This window comes from Rhinopithecus roxellana, chromosome 12 (genome assembly GCF_007565055.1).
Source record: "Rhinopithecus roxellana isolate Shanxi Qingling chromosome 12, ASM756505v1, whole genome shotgun sequence".
NCBI classification, from domain to species: domain Eukaryota; kingdom Metazoa; phylum Chordata; class Mammalia; order Primates; family Cercopithecidae; genus Rhinopithecus; species Rhinopithecus roxellana.
In genome coordinates, this window is record NC_044560.1 from 107,849,619 (window position 1) to 107,864,690 (window position 15,072).

The window sequence follows — 15,072 nt, forward strand, 5'->3', positions numbered from 1 at the left end:
CCAGAGTGTTTTTTTTTTTGAGACGGAGTCTTGCTCTGTCGCCCAGGCTGGAGTGTAGAGGTGTAATTTCTGCCCACTGCCATCTCCACCTCCCAGGTTCAAGTGATTCTCCTGCCTTAGCCTCCCAAGTAGTTGGGACTACAGGCACGCACCACCATGTTTGGCTAATTTTTATATTTTTAGTAGAGATGGGGTTTCACCATGTAGGCCAGGCTGGTCTCAAACTCCTGACCTCAAGTGATCTACTCACCTTGGTCTCCAAAAGTGCTGGGATTACAGGCGTGAGCCACTGTGCCTGGCCATGGCTGTGCCTTTTTTCAATAAAAGGAGTAATCAACATGGAAAAGAGATCAAATATTTATTGATCAGAATGGTCAGGATTGGAAAGGATAGAATTATATTTTGAGAGGCAGCTGATGAATGTGTGACTTCTGTCTCTTCAAGAACGCCAAGAGGTATCTAAGTACTGTGGAGGAAAAAGAGGCGTTAGAATGGAGTCATAGTTTTTCACCCTGCAAGGATCCATGTCACAGTCTCTTACCCTGATAGACAACTGTTTTTCCTGCCTGATGGGAGATCTGGTCTACCCTCCAAAACTAAATGGTGTGGGTAAATGGGTCAGGAGAAGGGCGGAGGAGCATGAAAGATTAGTGACCTCAGAAGGGTGTAAGTATTTCTCTTTGCCTTTCAAATTAAATATACGATTATAGATTATTTTAATGATCACATTGCTATCTATTACTTGAAAAAAAAAAGTGTAGCAAATTGATTATTTTCAGTGTTAAGAAAGTTGTTAAAAATGGACAGTCTTGGCCGGGCGTGGTGGCTCACGCCTGTCATCCCAGCATCTTGAGAGGCTGAGGTGGGTGGATCATCTGAGGTCAGGAATTTGAGACCAGCCTGGCCAACATGGCAAAATCCTTTCTCTACTAAAAATACAAAAAATTAGCTGGGCATGGTGGCATGCGCCTGTAATCCCAGCTACTTGGGAGGTCAAGGCAGGAGAATTGTTTGAACCCAGGAGGCTGGGCACGGTGGCTCATCCCTGTAATCCCAGTGCTTTGAGAGGCTAAGGTGGGAGGATTGTTTGAGCCCAGGAGTTCGAGGCTACAGTGAGCTGTGATTATGCCACTGCACTCCAGCCTGGGTGACAGAGTGAGACAGTCTCTAAAACCAAATGTTAAAAAAAGAAAAAAAAAGAGGCAGTCTCCTAAAGTTTATGGAGGATAATTTGGAATAACTTAAAATTTAACACACACACACACACACACATACAATTAACATGTACATATCTTTTGACTCAGTAATTACTCAACTATTCCAATGGGAGTAAAACAAAAAAAAACCACCAATGCAAATACTTCCTCAAAGATGAATATAGAAGGTATTCCTTCTCAGCTTGCAGTGAGCTGAGATCCGGCCACTGCACTCCAGTCCGGGCGACAGAGCGAGACTCCGCCTCAAAAAAAAAAAAAAAAAAAGGTATTCCCTTGGTCCTGGTAGTGTCAAAATATTTGACAATTAAATCATGCTCTAATATGGGAATGGTATATCCATATTATGAAATGTAACAAGGTAATGAAAATAAGGTATATTTCTACATTCACATAGAAAACCCCCATGAAGCATGTTTTTTTTTTTTTTTTAGACGGAGTCTCGCTCTGTGGCCCAGGCTGGAGTGCAGTGGCCGGGTCTCAGCTCACTGCAAGCTCCGCCTCCTGGGTTCACACCATTCTCCTGCCTCAGCCTCCCGAGTAGCTGGGACTACAGGTGCCCGCCACCTCGCCCGGCTAGTTTTTTGTATTTTGTATTTTTTTATTTTTTATTTTCATTTTTTAAATTTATTTTTTTTTTTAATTTTTTTTAGTTTTTTGTATTTTTTAGTAGAGACGGGGTTTCACCATGTTAGCCAGGATGGTCTTGATCTCCTGACCTCGTGATCTGCCCGCCTCGGCCTCCCAAAGTGCTGGGATTACAGGCTTGAGCCACCGCGCCCGGCCGAAGCATGTTAAATGAAGATCAAGTCTCAGACCAAAGTGGATAGTATTATTCATTGATGTTTTAAGAGGCCTTAAAATGCTTATATATGTGTAAATGCATAAAATGAACCTGGAAGAACACATCCTAGATTTTTTTTTTTTTTTTTTTTTTTTTTTTTTTTTTTTTTGCTGTGGAAGGGAATAGGAAGAGACAAGGGAATGTGAGAGGGAATACTACTAACATTTTGCTCCCTATATTTATATGGTGTTGCATTGAGATGGAATTCTCACGGAGGAGCATGTGCTAGCTCATACGAGGTTTCAGGGACTTGAAAAGTCCCGAGGAAGTCCGGGCACAGTGGCTCACACCTGTAATCCCAACACTTTGGGAGGCCGAGGCGGGCGGATCACCTGAGGCCTGACCAACATGGTGAAACCCTGTCTCTACTAAAAATGCAAAATTACAAAATTAGCTGGGCGTGGTGGCAGGTGCCTGTAGTCCCACCTATTCAGGAGGCTGAGGCAGGAGAATCGCTTGAACCTGAGAGGCGGAGGTTGCAGTGAGCTGAGATCGCGCCTTTGCTCTCTGGCCTGGGCCACAAGATTGAAACTCTGTCTCAATAAATAAATAAATAAATAAATAAATAAATAAATAAATAAATAAATAAATAAATAAAATAAAAAATAAGAATAAAAAAAGAAAAGTCCCGAGGAAACAGTAGCTGTATGAACAGTGGGACTGGAGGGCGCTGGCCAAGCACCACGGATACTCTAAGGTAATGAAAAGCTGCAGGTGAGCAACGAGCAATGGAAAGCCAGGTGTGGAAACCTGAGCAGCTGCCTGGCGTCTTACCAAGAAAGTGAATGAAGCTGCAGAGCAGCCTAGGAATAATTAACTTCTGGCCCAACTCCAGAGAAGGTTCAAGGCTCAACAAAGCCAGTAAGGGGTCAGGAGGAGGTGGGGAAACGCCAGTAAGGGGTCAGGAGGAGGTGGGGAAGCGAGACCCTTTGCACATCTCAAACAACACAGTGGCTACGCCCAAGTCCCTAATAGTGCTGTGATGTTTCTGGAGTCCCCAACAGAACGGTGAACACAGTCACTTTCCAGCCTCACAGTGCAAACAGGGAAAAGCAGTCACTCAGCTTGATTCGAATGCAATGCCCCACAGGATTCAGGAGGAAAGGATGGGAAGAGGGTGAGGGATAATACTGCTCGGGTGACGAGTGCACCGAAACTCACAAATCCCTACTAAAGAATTTACTCAGATAACCAAACACCACCTGTTCCCCAATAACCTATGGAAATAAAAAAATTTCAAACATGAGACCAGGCGTGTTGGCTCCTGCCTGTAATCCCAGCACTTTGGGAGGCTGAGGCAGGTGGCTCACCCGAGGTCAGGAGTTCAAGACCAGCCTGGCCAACATGGCAAAACCCCATCTCTACTAAAAATACAAAATTAGCCGGGCGTGGTGGTACACACCTGTAATCCCAGTAACTCGGGAGGCTGAAGCAGGGGAATGGCTTGAACCAGGGAGGTGAAGGTTGCAGTGAGCCGAGATCGTGCTGTTGCACCGCAGCTGGGGCAATAAGAGCGAAACTTGTCTCAAAAAAAAAAAAAATAATAATAATAATAATAAACCCCCCAAAACCGAAATGCCCCACAGGAATCTTTGTCTCTGTGCCACTGATGTTGTGAATAATGACTCCAAAGATGTTTCTGAATAAATGGCTCTGAGTTCTGACAAGCGCATCTTGCTGTTGGTAAGGATGAATACTGACTTTAACCACCCCTGACCCTGGGTTCTGTCTGAGGTTTCATCTCTTACAGGCCAATGGGCTAAGGCGTCCGGGCTTGCCACGTCCATTTCCATATACATAAAATGGCAGTTTTGATGGAGAGAGAGGTAATGAGCGAGACGCTTATAATAGAGTTTATAGTAGGGATTCATTTAATGGTGCCTATTCGTGAGTGGTCTTTGAATAACATCTCATTAAGGTGACGGGATTTGACACCTGGGTTTGGGCAGAACCCAAGACTCCCAAGCCTGTTTCCTCACTGGTATATGGGCATGATGATTCCTATAGTCCCTTCCTGAGGTCACAGTGAAGGTTAAATGAGGTGCTGGGCAGGAATTACTCAGCATGGTGGCCAGAGCTTATTGTGATCAATCAAATCCTCACTAAATAACACAGAGCACAGGGATGCGTGGACTCTCCCATGTCTCCTGACTCTGCTTTTCTCTTTCTCTTGTGTTTTTCTTCTCTTTTCTTTCTTTTCTTTTTTCTTTCTTTTTTTTTTTGAGACGGAGTCTCGCTGTGTTGCCCAGGCTGGAGTGCAGTGTCGTGATCTTGGCTCACTGCAAGTTCTGCTTGCCGGGTTCACACCATTCTCCTGCCTCAGCCTTCCGAGTAGCTGGGACTACAGGCGCCCGCCACCATGCCCAGCCAATTTTTTTTTTTTTGTATTTTTAGTAGAGACTGGGTTCTTTTCTCTTTTTGAGACAGGGTCTTACTCTGTCACCCAGGCTGGAGTGCAGTACCATCATGCTCACTCAGCTAATATTTATTTATTTATTTATTTATTTATTTATTTCGAGACGGAGTCTTGCTCTGTCATCCAGGCTGGAGTGAAATGGTGTGATTTCGGCTCACTGCAACCTCCACCTCCGGAGTTCAAGCAATTCTCCTGTCTCAGTCTTCTGAGTCGCTGGGATTATAGGCGCCCACCCCCACGCCTGGCTTATTTTTGTATTTTTAGTAGAGATGGGGTTTTGCCATGTTGACCAGGCTGGTCTCAAACTCCTGACCTCAGGTAATCCTACTGCCTCGGCCTCCCAAAGTGCTGATATTACAGGCATGAGCCACTGTACTTGGCCTAATTTTTTTTTTTTTTTTTTTTAGTTTTTGTAGACATGGGGGTTTCACTATGTTGCCCAGGCTGGTCTTCAACTTCTGGACTCAAGTGATCCTCTCACATTGGCCTCCCAAAGTGCTGGGATTGCTGGTGTGAACCCATTGTGCCTGGCCTCTTTTCAATGGAAACTAAACTTATTTCTTCACCAGTCTGGGATCAAGGACTGATCATCCAAGCCAGAGGTCAGAGGTCTTTTTAGTAGGGCCCAGTGGCCAACTTCAACCCAACCCACTGTCAGTGTTTGTACAGCCCATGCCATGAGGTAATGGTTTTCTCATTTTTAAATGGTTGACCAAAAAAAAAAAAAGAAAAGGCAACTAATACTTTTCCATACCTAAAAATTATATGAGATCCAAATCTCAGGATACATAAATATTATTGGGCCAGGTACAGTGGCTCATGCCTGTAATCTCAGCAGTTTGGAAGGCTGAGGAGGGAGGATCGCTTGAACCCAGAAATTCAAGACCAGCCTGGACAACACAGCGAGACCCCGGTCTCTAAAAATGAAAAAATTAGCCAAAGATGTTTCCATCTTTGTTGTAAATTTTTGTTGATGAACACAAGCTGTGTGTGGCATGTGCCTGTGGTCCCAGTTACTTGGGAGGCTGAGGTGGGAGGATCGCTAGATCCTGGGAGGTTGAGGCTGCAGTGAGCTGTGATTGCACCACTGCACTCCAGCCTGGGTGACTGAGTCCCTGTTTAAAAAAAAAAAATATTGGAACACAGCCACATTCTTTTTTCTTTTTTTTTTTTTTTCTGAGACGGAGTCTTGCTCTGCTGCTCATGTTGGAGTGTGGTGGCGCAACCTCTGCCTCCTGGGTTCAAGCGATTCCCCTGCCTCAGCTTCCTGAGGAGCTGGGACTACAGGTGCCCGCCACCATGCCCGGCTAATTTTTGTATTTTTAGTAGAGATGGGGTTTCACCGTGTTGGCCAGGCTGGTCTCGAACTCCTGACCTCAGGCAATCCTATTGCCTCGGCCTCCCAAAGTGCTGAGATTACAGGTGTGAGCCACCACACCCGGCCCATTCATTTGTTTTTGTCTTGCTTGTGGCTGCTTTTGTGCTGCAATGGCAGAGTTGAGTATTTGTGACAGAGACCACATGATCTGCTCAGCCTAAGGTGTTTACTATTGGGCCCTTCACAGGAAATGTTTGCCAACTGCTGGTCTAAGCCATTACCAGTTAATCTAAGCTGCAAGCTCCCCACTCCCTTACTCCAGAGGATTTTCACTTTAGGAGATCTATATGGGACCAGGCGCGGTGGCTCATGCCTGTAATCCCAGCACTTTGGGAGGCCAAGACGGGCAGATCACCTGAGGTCGGGAGTTCCTAGACCAGCCTGACCAACGTGGAGAAACCCCGTCTGTACCAAAAATACAAAATTAGCCGGGTGTGGTGGCGCATGCCTGTAATCCCAGCTACTCGGGAGGCTGAGGCAGGAGAATCGCTTGAACCCAGGAGGCGGATTTTGCAGTGAGCCAAGATCGCGCCATTGCACTCCAGCCTGGGCAATAAGAGCGAGACTCCGTCTCCAAAAAAAAAAAAAAAAAAAAAAAAAAAAGATCTGTAGGATCCCCCATTCCACCGTTCCCCAACCAGCTTACTTCTGAGGAGAACATTGCTTCCATTTCCTATCTTTATCGTAATTTTTTGTCAATGAACACCAACTCCGATTCAGAATATAGCCTTCCTTGGTGCAATTGTGAATGACTTTTTGTCTGAAGATGAAGGGGAAGACACACTGAGGAGAATCTGCAGGAAAAATGGGGGCAGAGGGGGAATTATGAACACAGACAGTTCTAAAAAATTGTTGAATTTTTAATTTATGTGGGTACTTAGTAGGCATATATATTTATGGAGTATAGGGGATACTTTGATACAGACATACAATGCATAACAATCACATCAAAGTAAATGGGGTATCCATTACCCCAAGCATTTGTCCTTTGTATTACAGACAATCCAATCATACTCTTTTAGCTATTTCAAACTGTATACATTGTTATTGACTATAGTCACCCTATTGTACCATCAAATACTAGATCTTATTTATTCTTTTATTTATTTGTTTATTTATTTTTTTTTTTGGAGACAGTTTCACTCTTGTTGTCCAGGCTGGAGTGCAGTGGTGCAATCTTGGCTCACTGCAACCTCTGCCTCCCATGTTCAAGTGATTCTCCTGCTTCAGCCTCCCGAGTAGCTGGGATTACAGGTGCCACCACCACGCTTGGTTAATTTTTGTGTTTTTAGTAGAGATGGGGTTGCACTATGTTGGTCAGACTAGTCTCGAACTCCTGACCTCAGGTGATCCACCTGCCTTGGCCTCCCAAAGTGCTGGGATTACAGGTGTGAGCCACTGAGCCCAGCCTACATCTTATTTATTCTTTCTAATTATTTATTTTACCCATTAGTCATTCTCCACTTCCCCACCCCATTCCCTCTTCCTAGCCTCTCATGACCATCCTTCTACTCTCTGTCTCCATGAATTCAATTGTTCTTATTTTTAGCTCCCACAAGTAAGTGAGAACATGAGAAGTTTCTCTTTCTGTGCCTGGCTTATTTAACTTGACAAAATGACCTCCATTCATGTTGTTGCAAATGACAGGATCTCATTCTTTGTTTATGGCTGAATAGTACTCCATTGTGCATATGTACCAAATTTTCTTTATGCATTCATCTGTTGACAGGCACCTTGGTTGCTTCCAAATCTTGGCTATTGAGAACAGTGCTGCAATAAATATGGGAGTGCAGATGTCTCTTTGACATATGAGCTTCCTTTCTTTTGGGAATATACCCAGGAGTGGGATTGCTGGATCGTATTGAGGCTGTAGAACAGGGATATAGGGTAACCAAGGGTTAAGGTATAAGTAAAAGAACAGCAGGTGCAGCCAGTTTTAGGCAAGATTAGGCAGCATCCAGATCACATCCTCACTCCTATGATAACAAGACAGTAGTCTCCATTCCAGCCTCTGATTGACTGGGCCAAATCTCCACTTCAGCCTCTGATTGGTCATGGGCAAATCCTTCATAAGGTGTAACCAATTGGAGGCCTCTAAAGGGTACCTAGGGGTGTTACCTAATTCTTCTAGCCTAATGAGGACCCTAGAGGGCATTGTAATTGGTTTGCTTGAGCCTGTTGCTCAAGCCAGCTCCCACCCTGTGGAGTGTACTTTTGCTTCAATAAATCTGTGCTGTCATTACTCATTCTTTTGCTGCTTTGTTTGTCTTTTGTTGCTTTGTTTGTGCATTTTGTTTGATTCTTTGTTCAACACGCTAAGAACCTGGACAACTGACTGTCAAGACCTTCCGTCTGGTAACAGTATGGCAGCTCTGTTTTCAGTTTTTTGAGGAACCTCCAAACTGTTCTCCACAGTGGTTGTACTAACTCACATTTCCTGAGAGACTTTTTTGTTTGTTTGTTTGTTTTTATGAGATGGAGTCTTGCTCTGTCACCAGGCTGGAGTGCAGTGGCGTGATCTCAGCTCACTGTAACCTCCAAGTCCCGGGTTCAAGTCATTCTCCTGCCTCAGCCTCCTGAGTAGCTGTGACTACAGGTGCCTGCCACCACGCCCAGATAATTTTTGTATTTTTAGTAGAGATGGGGTTTCCCCATGGTGGCCAGGATGGTCTCGATCTCTTGACCTTGTGGTCCACTCACCTGGGCCTCCTAAAGTGCTGGGATTACAGGTATGAGTCACTGTGCCCAGCCTTCCTGAGAGTTTTAAGTGTAATCATTGCTGAACTAACGGCACACCATGCTACTTTTCATGTTTTTTTGAGACTGAGTCTCACTCTGTCACCCAGGTTGGAGTGCAGTGGCATGATCTTGGCTCACTGCAACCTCCTCCTCTTGGGTTTAAGAAATTCTCCTACTTCAGCCTCCTGAGTAGCTGGGATTATAGGCATACACCACTACACCTGGCTAATTTTTGTATTTTTAGTAGAGATGGGGTTTTACCATGTTGGCCAGGCTGGTCTCGAACTCCTGACCTCAGCTGATCCATCCACCTTGGCCTCCCAAAGTGCTGGGATTACAGGTATGAGCCATTGCTCCCGGCCAAACCATGCTTTGTTGACCACACTGAGCTATTTTCAAAGCAATTAAAATTTTGTAAAGGAGTCAGGATTTGAACTCAAGTCTGTCTGACACCAAAAACCATGTAGCCAGCTGCTATTCACTACTTCTTGGGTCCTGGCCGTCTAGGACAGTCCAACCCAGGGTACTCACCCAGCCCTGTGCAGTAGCGCCACCTGCCTTGGAATTCCTTGTCAAGAGAACACCAGTCAAAGTCACTGTGGGTGGAGATGCAGCTGTAGTAGGTGACATCACCATAGGTAAACGGGAAGATGCAGGGTTCATGGGAGATCACTGGAAAAGAAAAGACACGTTGGGTTGGGCATGGTGGCTCACGCCTGTAATCCCAGCACTCTGGGAGGCCAAGGCGGGTGGATCACGAGGTCAGGAGTTCAAGACCAGCCTGGCCAAGATGGTGAAACCCCATCTCTACTAAAAATACAAAAATTAGCTGGGCATGGTGGCGGGCACCTGTAATCCCAGCTACTCAGGAGGCTGAGGCAGAGAATTTCTTGAATCCGGGAGGCAGAGGTTGCAGTGAGACAAGATCATACTGCTGTACTCCAGCCTGGGCAACAGAGCAAGACTCTGTCAAAAAAAAAAAAAAAAAAAAAAGAAAGAAAAGAAAAAGACAAGACACACTGAATGTAGGGCCGGCTTACAAAGTGATTTTTTTTTTTTTCATTTTTATTTTTTATTTTTGAGACAGGATCTAGCTCTGTTGCCCAGGCTGGAGTGCAGTGGTGCAATCATGGCTCACTGCAGCCTCAGACTCCTAGGCTCAAGTGATCCTCCTGCCTCAGGCTCCCAAGTAGCTGGGACTACAGGTGGATACCACCACGCCTGGCTAATATTTATATGTTTTGTAGAGACGAGGTTTTGCCATGTTGCCCAGACTGGTCTCGAACTCCTGGACTCCTGGAATCCATCCATCTTGGCAAAGTGCTGGGGTGACAGGCATGAGCCACTGCGTCCAGCCGGACAAAGGGAATTGACTTTTAAATGTCTATCTTGATGATCTGCACCGTGCTTCTCATACATCCCTCCATATCTGCATGTATTAGGTTGCAGCAAAAGGAATCGCGGTTTTTGCCACTAAAAGTAATGACAGTTAGCTGGTCTCACTAACTGCCTTTCCTGTGTGTGGTGGAAGATACAAGTGAATATCAAAGGAAGCCTTAGTTCAACCCAGGGCTGGAAGCAAACTGGAGTTGCTGGCTTCCTTTTCATGGAAGTCCTCTAGCAACTGCACACCTGATTTCCCTAAGCCGAAACTCTGGAGTACTTTTTTCTTTTTCTTTTTAGAGACAGGAGAGGAATGGAGATGAGGTAATCATGGGCACATGGAGAAGTTATGATGAGAAAGTGGACAAGCATTTTGTTCTAATCTTTTTTTTTTTTTTTCCTTTTGAGACCGAGTCCTACTCTGTTGCCCAGGCTGTAGTGCGGTGATGCGATCTCAGCTCACTGCAAGCTCTGCCTCCCGGGTTCACGCCATTCTCCTGCCTCAACCTCCTGAGTAGCTGGGACTACAGGCGCCAGCCACCAGGTCTGGCTAATTTTTTGTATTTTTAGTAGAGACGAGGTTTCACCATGTTAGCCAGGATGGTCTCGATCTCCCGACCTCGTGATCCGCCCGTCTCGGCCTCCCAAAGTGCTGGGATTACAGGCGTGAGCCACAGTGCCGGCCTCTCTCTCTCTCTTTTTTTCTTTTTTAATTTAAAGAGACAGGATCTCACTCTGTCATCCAGGCTGGAGTGCAGTGGCATGATCACGACTCACTGCTGCCTCAAACTCCTGGGATTAAGCGATCCTCCTGTTTCAGCCTCCTGAGTAGCTGGAATTACAGGTGTGTGCCCCGACACCTGGCTAATTTTTTTAGTTTTTGTTAAGGCAAGGTCTCGCTATGTTGCCCAGGTTGGTCTTGAACTTCCAGGCTCAAGTGATCTTCCTGCTTCAGTCTCCCGAAGTGCTGGGATTACAGGCTGAGCCACGGTGCCCAGCCTGTAAATTTACTAAAAATTGTTGAATGGTAAACTTTAAAATGGATGAATTTTATGGAATGTAGGTTGTACCTCGATAAGGCTGTTCAATTTATCAAACAAGCAAGCAAACAATAAAAACTACCAATGCTTTTTTCGGAAGTTTAATTCATAGAAGTAGAGAGTAGAATGGTGGTTACTGGAGGCTGGGGGTGTGGCATGGGGACTAGGGAGATGTTAAGCGTCATAGAGTTTCAGTTAGACTGGAGGAATAAGTTTTAGAGATTTATTGGACAGCATGGTGACTATTAAATTTCAAAACTGCTAAAGATTAGATTTGATTTTATTGTTTATTTATTTTTAGCTGGAGTCTCGCTCTGTTGTCCAGGCTGGAGTGCAATGGCGTGATCTCTGCTCACTGCAACCTCTGCCTCCCAGGTTCCAATGATTCTCCTGTCTGTCTCCCGAGTAGCTAGGATTACAGGTGCCCACCACCACGCCCAGCTAATTTTTGTATTTTTTTGTAGAGACAGAGTTTCACCATGTTGGCCAGGCTGCTCTCGAACTCCTGACCTCATGATCTGCCCACTTCAGCCTCCCAAAGTGCTGGGATTACAGGTGTGAGCCACTGAGCCCGGCCAAAAAAATTAAATTTTAAATGTTCTGACCATAAAAAAATAAGTATGTGAGGTGATGGGTATGTTACTCAGCATGATTTAACCATTCCTCAGTGTAAAAATACATCACAATATCCAATTCTACCCCACAAATATATACGATTATTATTTGTTAACTAAAAATAAAATAAAATAATGAACAAACAAAAAGCTGCGGCACGAATGCTGATGTTAGTTACAATGGAGGAGAGAACAGTTTTTGGAGGGGCAAGGGAGGAAAACTCAAATAGCGAACTGAACTGGATCTTGAAACATGGTTTGGCTGCTGTGACCACGGATGGTCTTTTTTTTTTTTTTTGAGACAGGATCTCACTGTGTTGCCCTGGCTGGAGTGCAGAGTTGTGATTACAGCTCACTGCAGCCTTAATCTCCTGGGCTTGAGTGATCCTCTCACCTCGGCCTCCCGAGTAGCTGGGATTACAGGTTCACACCACCACACCTCGGCAATTTTTGTGTTTTTAGTAGAGATAGGGTCTTGCTATGTTGCCCAGGCTTGTCTTGAACTCTTGGGCTCAAGTGATTCTCCCGCTTTGGTCTCCCAAAGTACTGGAATGACAGGCCTGAGTCCCCAGACCTGGCAACGGAGGGCCTTTCATGCCACAAGAACAGCAGAGGAAAGGGTAAGATGGCAAGAAAGGGCAAGGGACTTCAGGAATATAATATTGCTTAAGGGGTGGGGCTAGCATGTGAGACTTTAACAAATTAAGAGATGGTCTCCCTACCTTGAGTCGGAGGGTGCAAATGTGCAATCAGTTCTGAAAGAGAAAAGAAAGGGTAACATTTAGATCCCTCCTAAGTTACTCTATTCCCAGAGTAATGGCTGTGAAAAGTACCTCAACATTCAAGCAGCCAACTGTTCCGTTGTAAAACACCTACGGTATCATACCCATGAACACTTCTAATTGGGAGACTGTGCATCTACTCACGAAAGCCATTTATTTATTTTATTTTATTTTATTTTTTTGAGATGGATCTCGGCTCACTGCAACCTCTGCCTCCTAGGTTCCAGTGATTTTTGTGCCTCAGCCTCCCGAGTAGCTGGGATTATGGGTGCTGACCACCAAACCCGGCTAATATTTGTATTTTTAGTAAAGATGGGGTTTTACCATCTTGGCCAGGCTGGTCTCGAACTCCCAACCTCAAGTGATCCTCCTGCCTCCGCCTCCCAAAGTGCTGGGATTATAAGCGTGAGCCACTGCACCCGGTCTGAAAGCCCATTTATTCAGACAAGGAACTCTGAGCATTCCAAAGGCTTTCTTTTCATTTTTGAAACATTTGCTTATTTATTTAATTTATTGAGAGGGACAGAGTCTCGCCCTGTTGCCCACGCTGGAGTGCAGTGGTACGATGATGGCTCACTGCAGCCTCGACCCCCTGGGCTCAAACCATTGGCCCCTCTAGGAGGGACAGGCATGAGCCATCACGCGCAGCTAATTTTTGTATTTTTATTTGGTAGATATGGGGTTTTGATACGTTGCCCAGGCTGATCTTGACCTCTTAGGCTCAAGAGATCTGCCCGCTGCAGCCTCCTGAGTAGCTCCGACCATAGGCACATGCTGTCACGCCTGGCTTCTGCAAAGGCTTTTCTAGGGTTAGGTGACAGTAAACTCACTCTATCCATGTTAGTCAACGTCCATCTATTTGTTGAAATTCTGCAATTCTCCAGGTCAGAGAGAATCCTCTAGCTTTCACCCCCATGTCCACGTTTCAGGAAAACAACGTGTCAGTTCACTGCATGAGATTGCATTTTCCCAGAAGCCTCAGTGGTGTTTTTTTTTTTTTTTTCTTCTTCTTCTAGAAAATTGGGCTCTTTCATCATCCTTGAGCCTATTTTAGGGCGTTTAAGTGTCTGTTGTACCAACACCTCCCACAGAGCCTCTGTCTAATAACAGTGACTCAGGCTGACTTGGCCATCACCACGTTCCTGTTGCCGCCTTCATTTCGTCTTCACGACAGCCTCAGGAGGCAGATGCGGATTTATGACTCCCTTCCCTCCCAGCCCCACCTCCCAAGTTTGACAGATACGAAAACGTGCTATAAAGGGACAACTTGCCAGAAAGTCTACGGTCGACTGGTAGGAATTAGGCATAAGCTCAAGAAGTCTGACTTCACAGACTGTTCGGCACAGTCTTTGTCAGGGCGCACTGCAGGCATTCAGTAGATGTTGGTCTGACCTCAGAAGTGCCAGTTTTCTGTGCAAGGGAATAAACTTCCCTTTCTCCTTCCTCCTCCCCTTCTCCTCCCCTTTCCCTCCCCATCCCCCACCCCCTTCCTCCCCCTCCCCTCCCTTTCCTCCCCCTCCCCTCCCCTTTCGCCTTCCCCCCCTCCCCTTCCCCTTCTCCCCCTCCCTCTCCCCCTCTCCCCATCTCCTAGTCTCCTCTGCTTTCCTCTCCTCTCCTCTTCTCTCCTCTCCTCTCCTCTCCTCTTTTCCTGCTCCTTATGGAGCAGGGCTAACTCATAGGCAGTGTGCCCAGAGTCAGCCGACTTTTCTTTATTTTTATTTTATTTTTGAGATGGAGTCTTGCTCTGTCACCCAGGCTAGAGTGCATTGGTGTGATCTTGGCTCACTGCAACCTCTGTCTCCCGGATTCAAGTGATTCTCATTCCTCAGCCTCCCAAGTAGCTGGGATTATAGGCGTCCACCACCATGTCCGGCTAATTTTGCATTTGTAGTAGAGATGGAGTTTTGCCATGTTGGCCGGGCTGGTCTCGAACCCCTGGCCTCAAGTGATCTGCCCACCTCGGCCTCCCAAAGTGCTGTGCCTGACTGACTTTCTTTACCTTTGATAAAAAGATGCTAATTCATAGGTTGTTGGTATTGTTATATTATATATATGTGTGTATATATGTGTGTGTATTTATGTGTGTGTGTATGTATATACACACACATATATATATTTATGTGTGTGTATATATATATTTTTTAGCAAGGGTCTCTCTGTCGCCCATGCTGGAGAATGCAGTGTTGCAACCATGGCTTACTGCAGTCTTGACCTTCTGGGCTCAAGTGATCCTCTCCCCTCAGCCTCCCGAGTAGCTAGGACTACAGTCGTGTGCCACCACACCCGGCTAATTTTTGTATTTTTTGTAGAGATGGGGTTTCATCATGTTGCCCAGACTGGTCTTCAACTCCTGGGCTCAAGTGATCCTCCCACCTTGGCCTCCCCAAATGCTAGAATTACAGGCGGAATTATAGCCCGTAAATGCAGGAATTACAACACCTGGCCAATAATACATATTTTCATCTTTAATTTATTTTTATTTTTTATTTTTGTAGAGACAGGGGTCTTGCAATGTTGGCCAGGCTGGTCTTGAATTCCCATCCTCAAGCAATCCTCCTTCCTTGGCCTCCCAAAGTGTATAATGATATATATTTGTAATATACATGTATGATCATGATCTACCATTGTGCATAGAAGTGGAGGCTTGGAGAGGGAAATTGCT

At 45.5% G+C, this 15,072-nt stretch overlaps 1 long non-coding RNA gene across 2 annotated transcripts; it reads right to left on the reverse strand.

Moving 5' to 3' along the window:
* Positions 1-372: 372 nt before the first annotated feature.
* Positions 373-13,343, reverse strand: LOC115892420. Of its 2 annotated transcripts, none has more exons than XR_004052308.1 (5): positions 13,241-13,343; positions 12,351-12,383; positions 9,123-9,263; positions 6,499-6,646; positions 373-466 (listed from the first exon to the last, which is right to left on the reverse strand). It is a non-coding gene; the product is annotated as an uncharacterized LOC115892420 (long non-coding RNA). The 2 variants fall into 2 exon arrangements; XR_004052309.1 differs by lacking the exon at positions 373-466 and adding an exon at positions 1,435-1,459.
* Between the last annotated feature and the right edge of the window lie 1,729 nt (positions 13,344-15,072).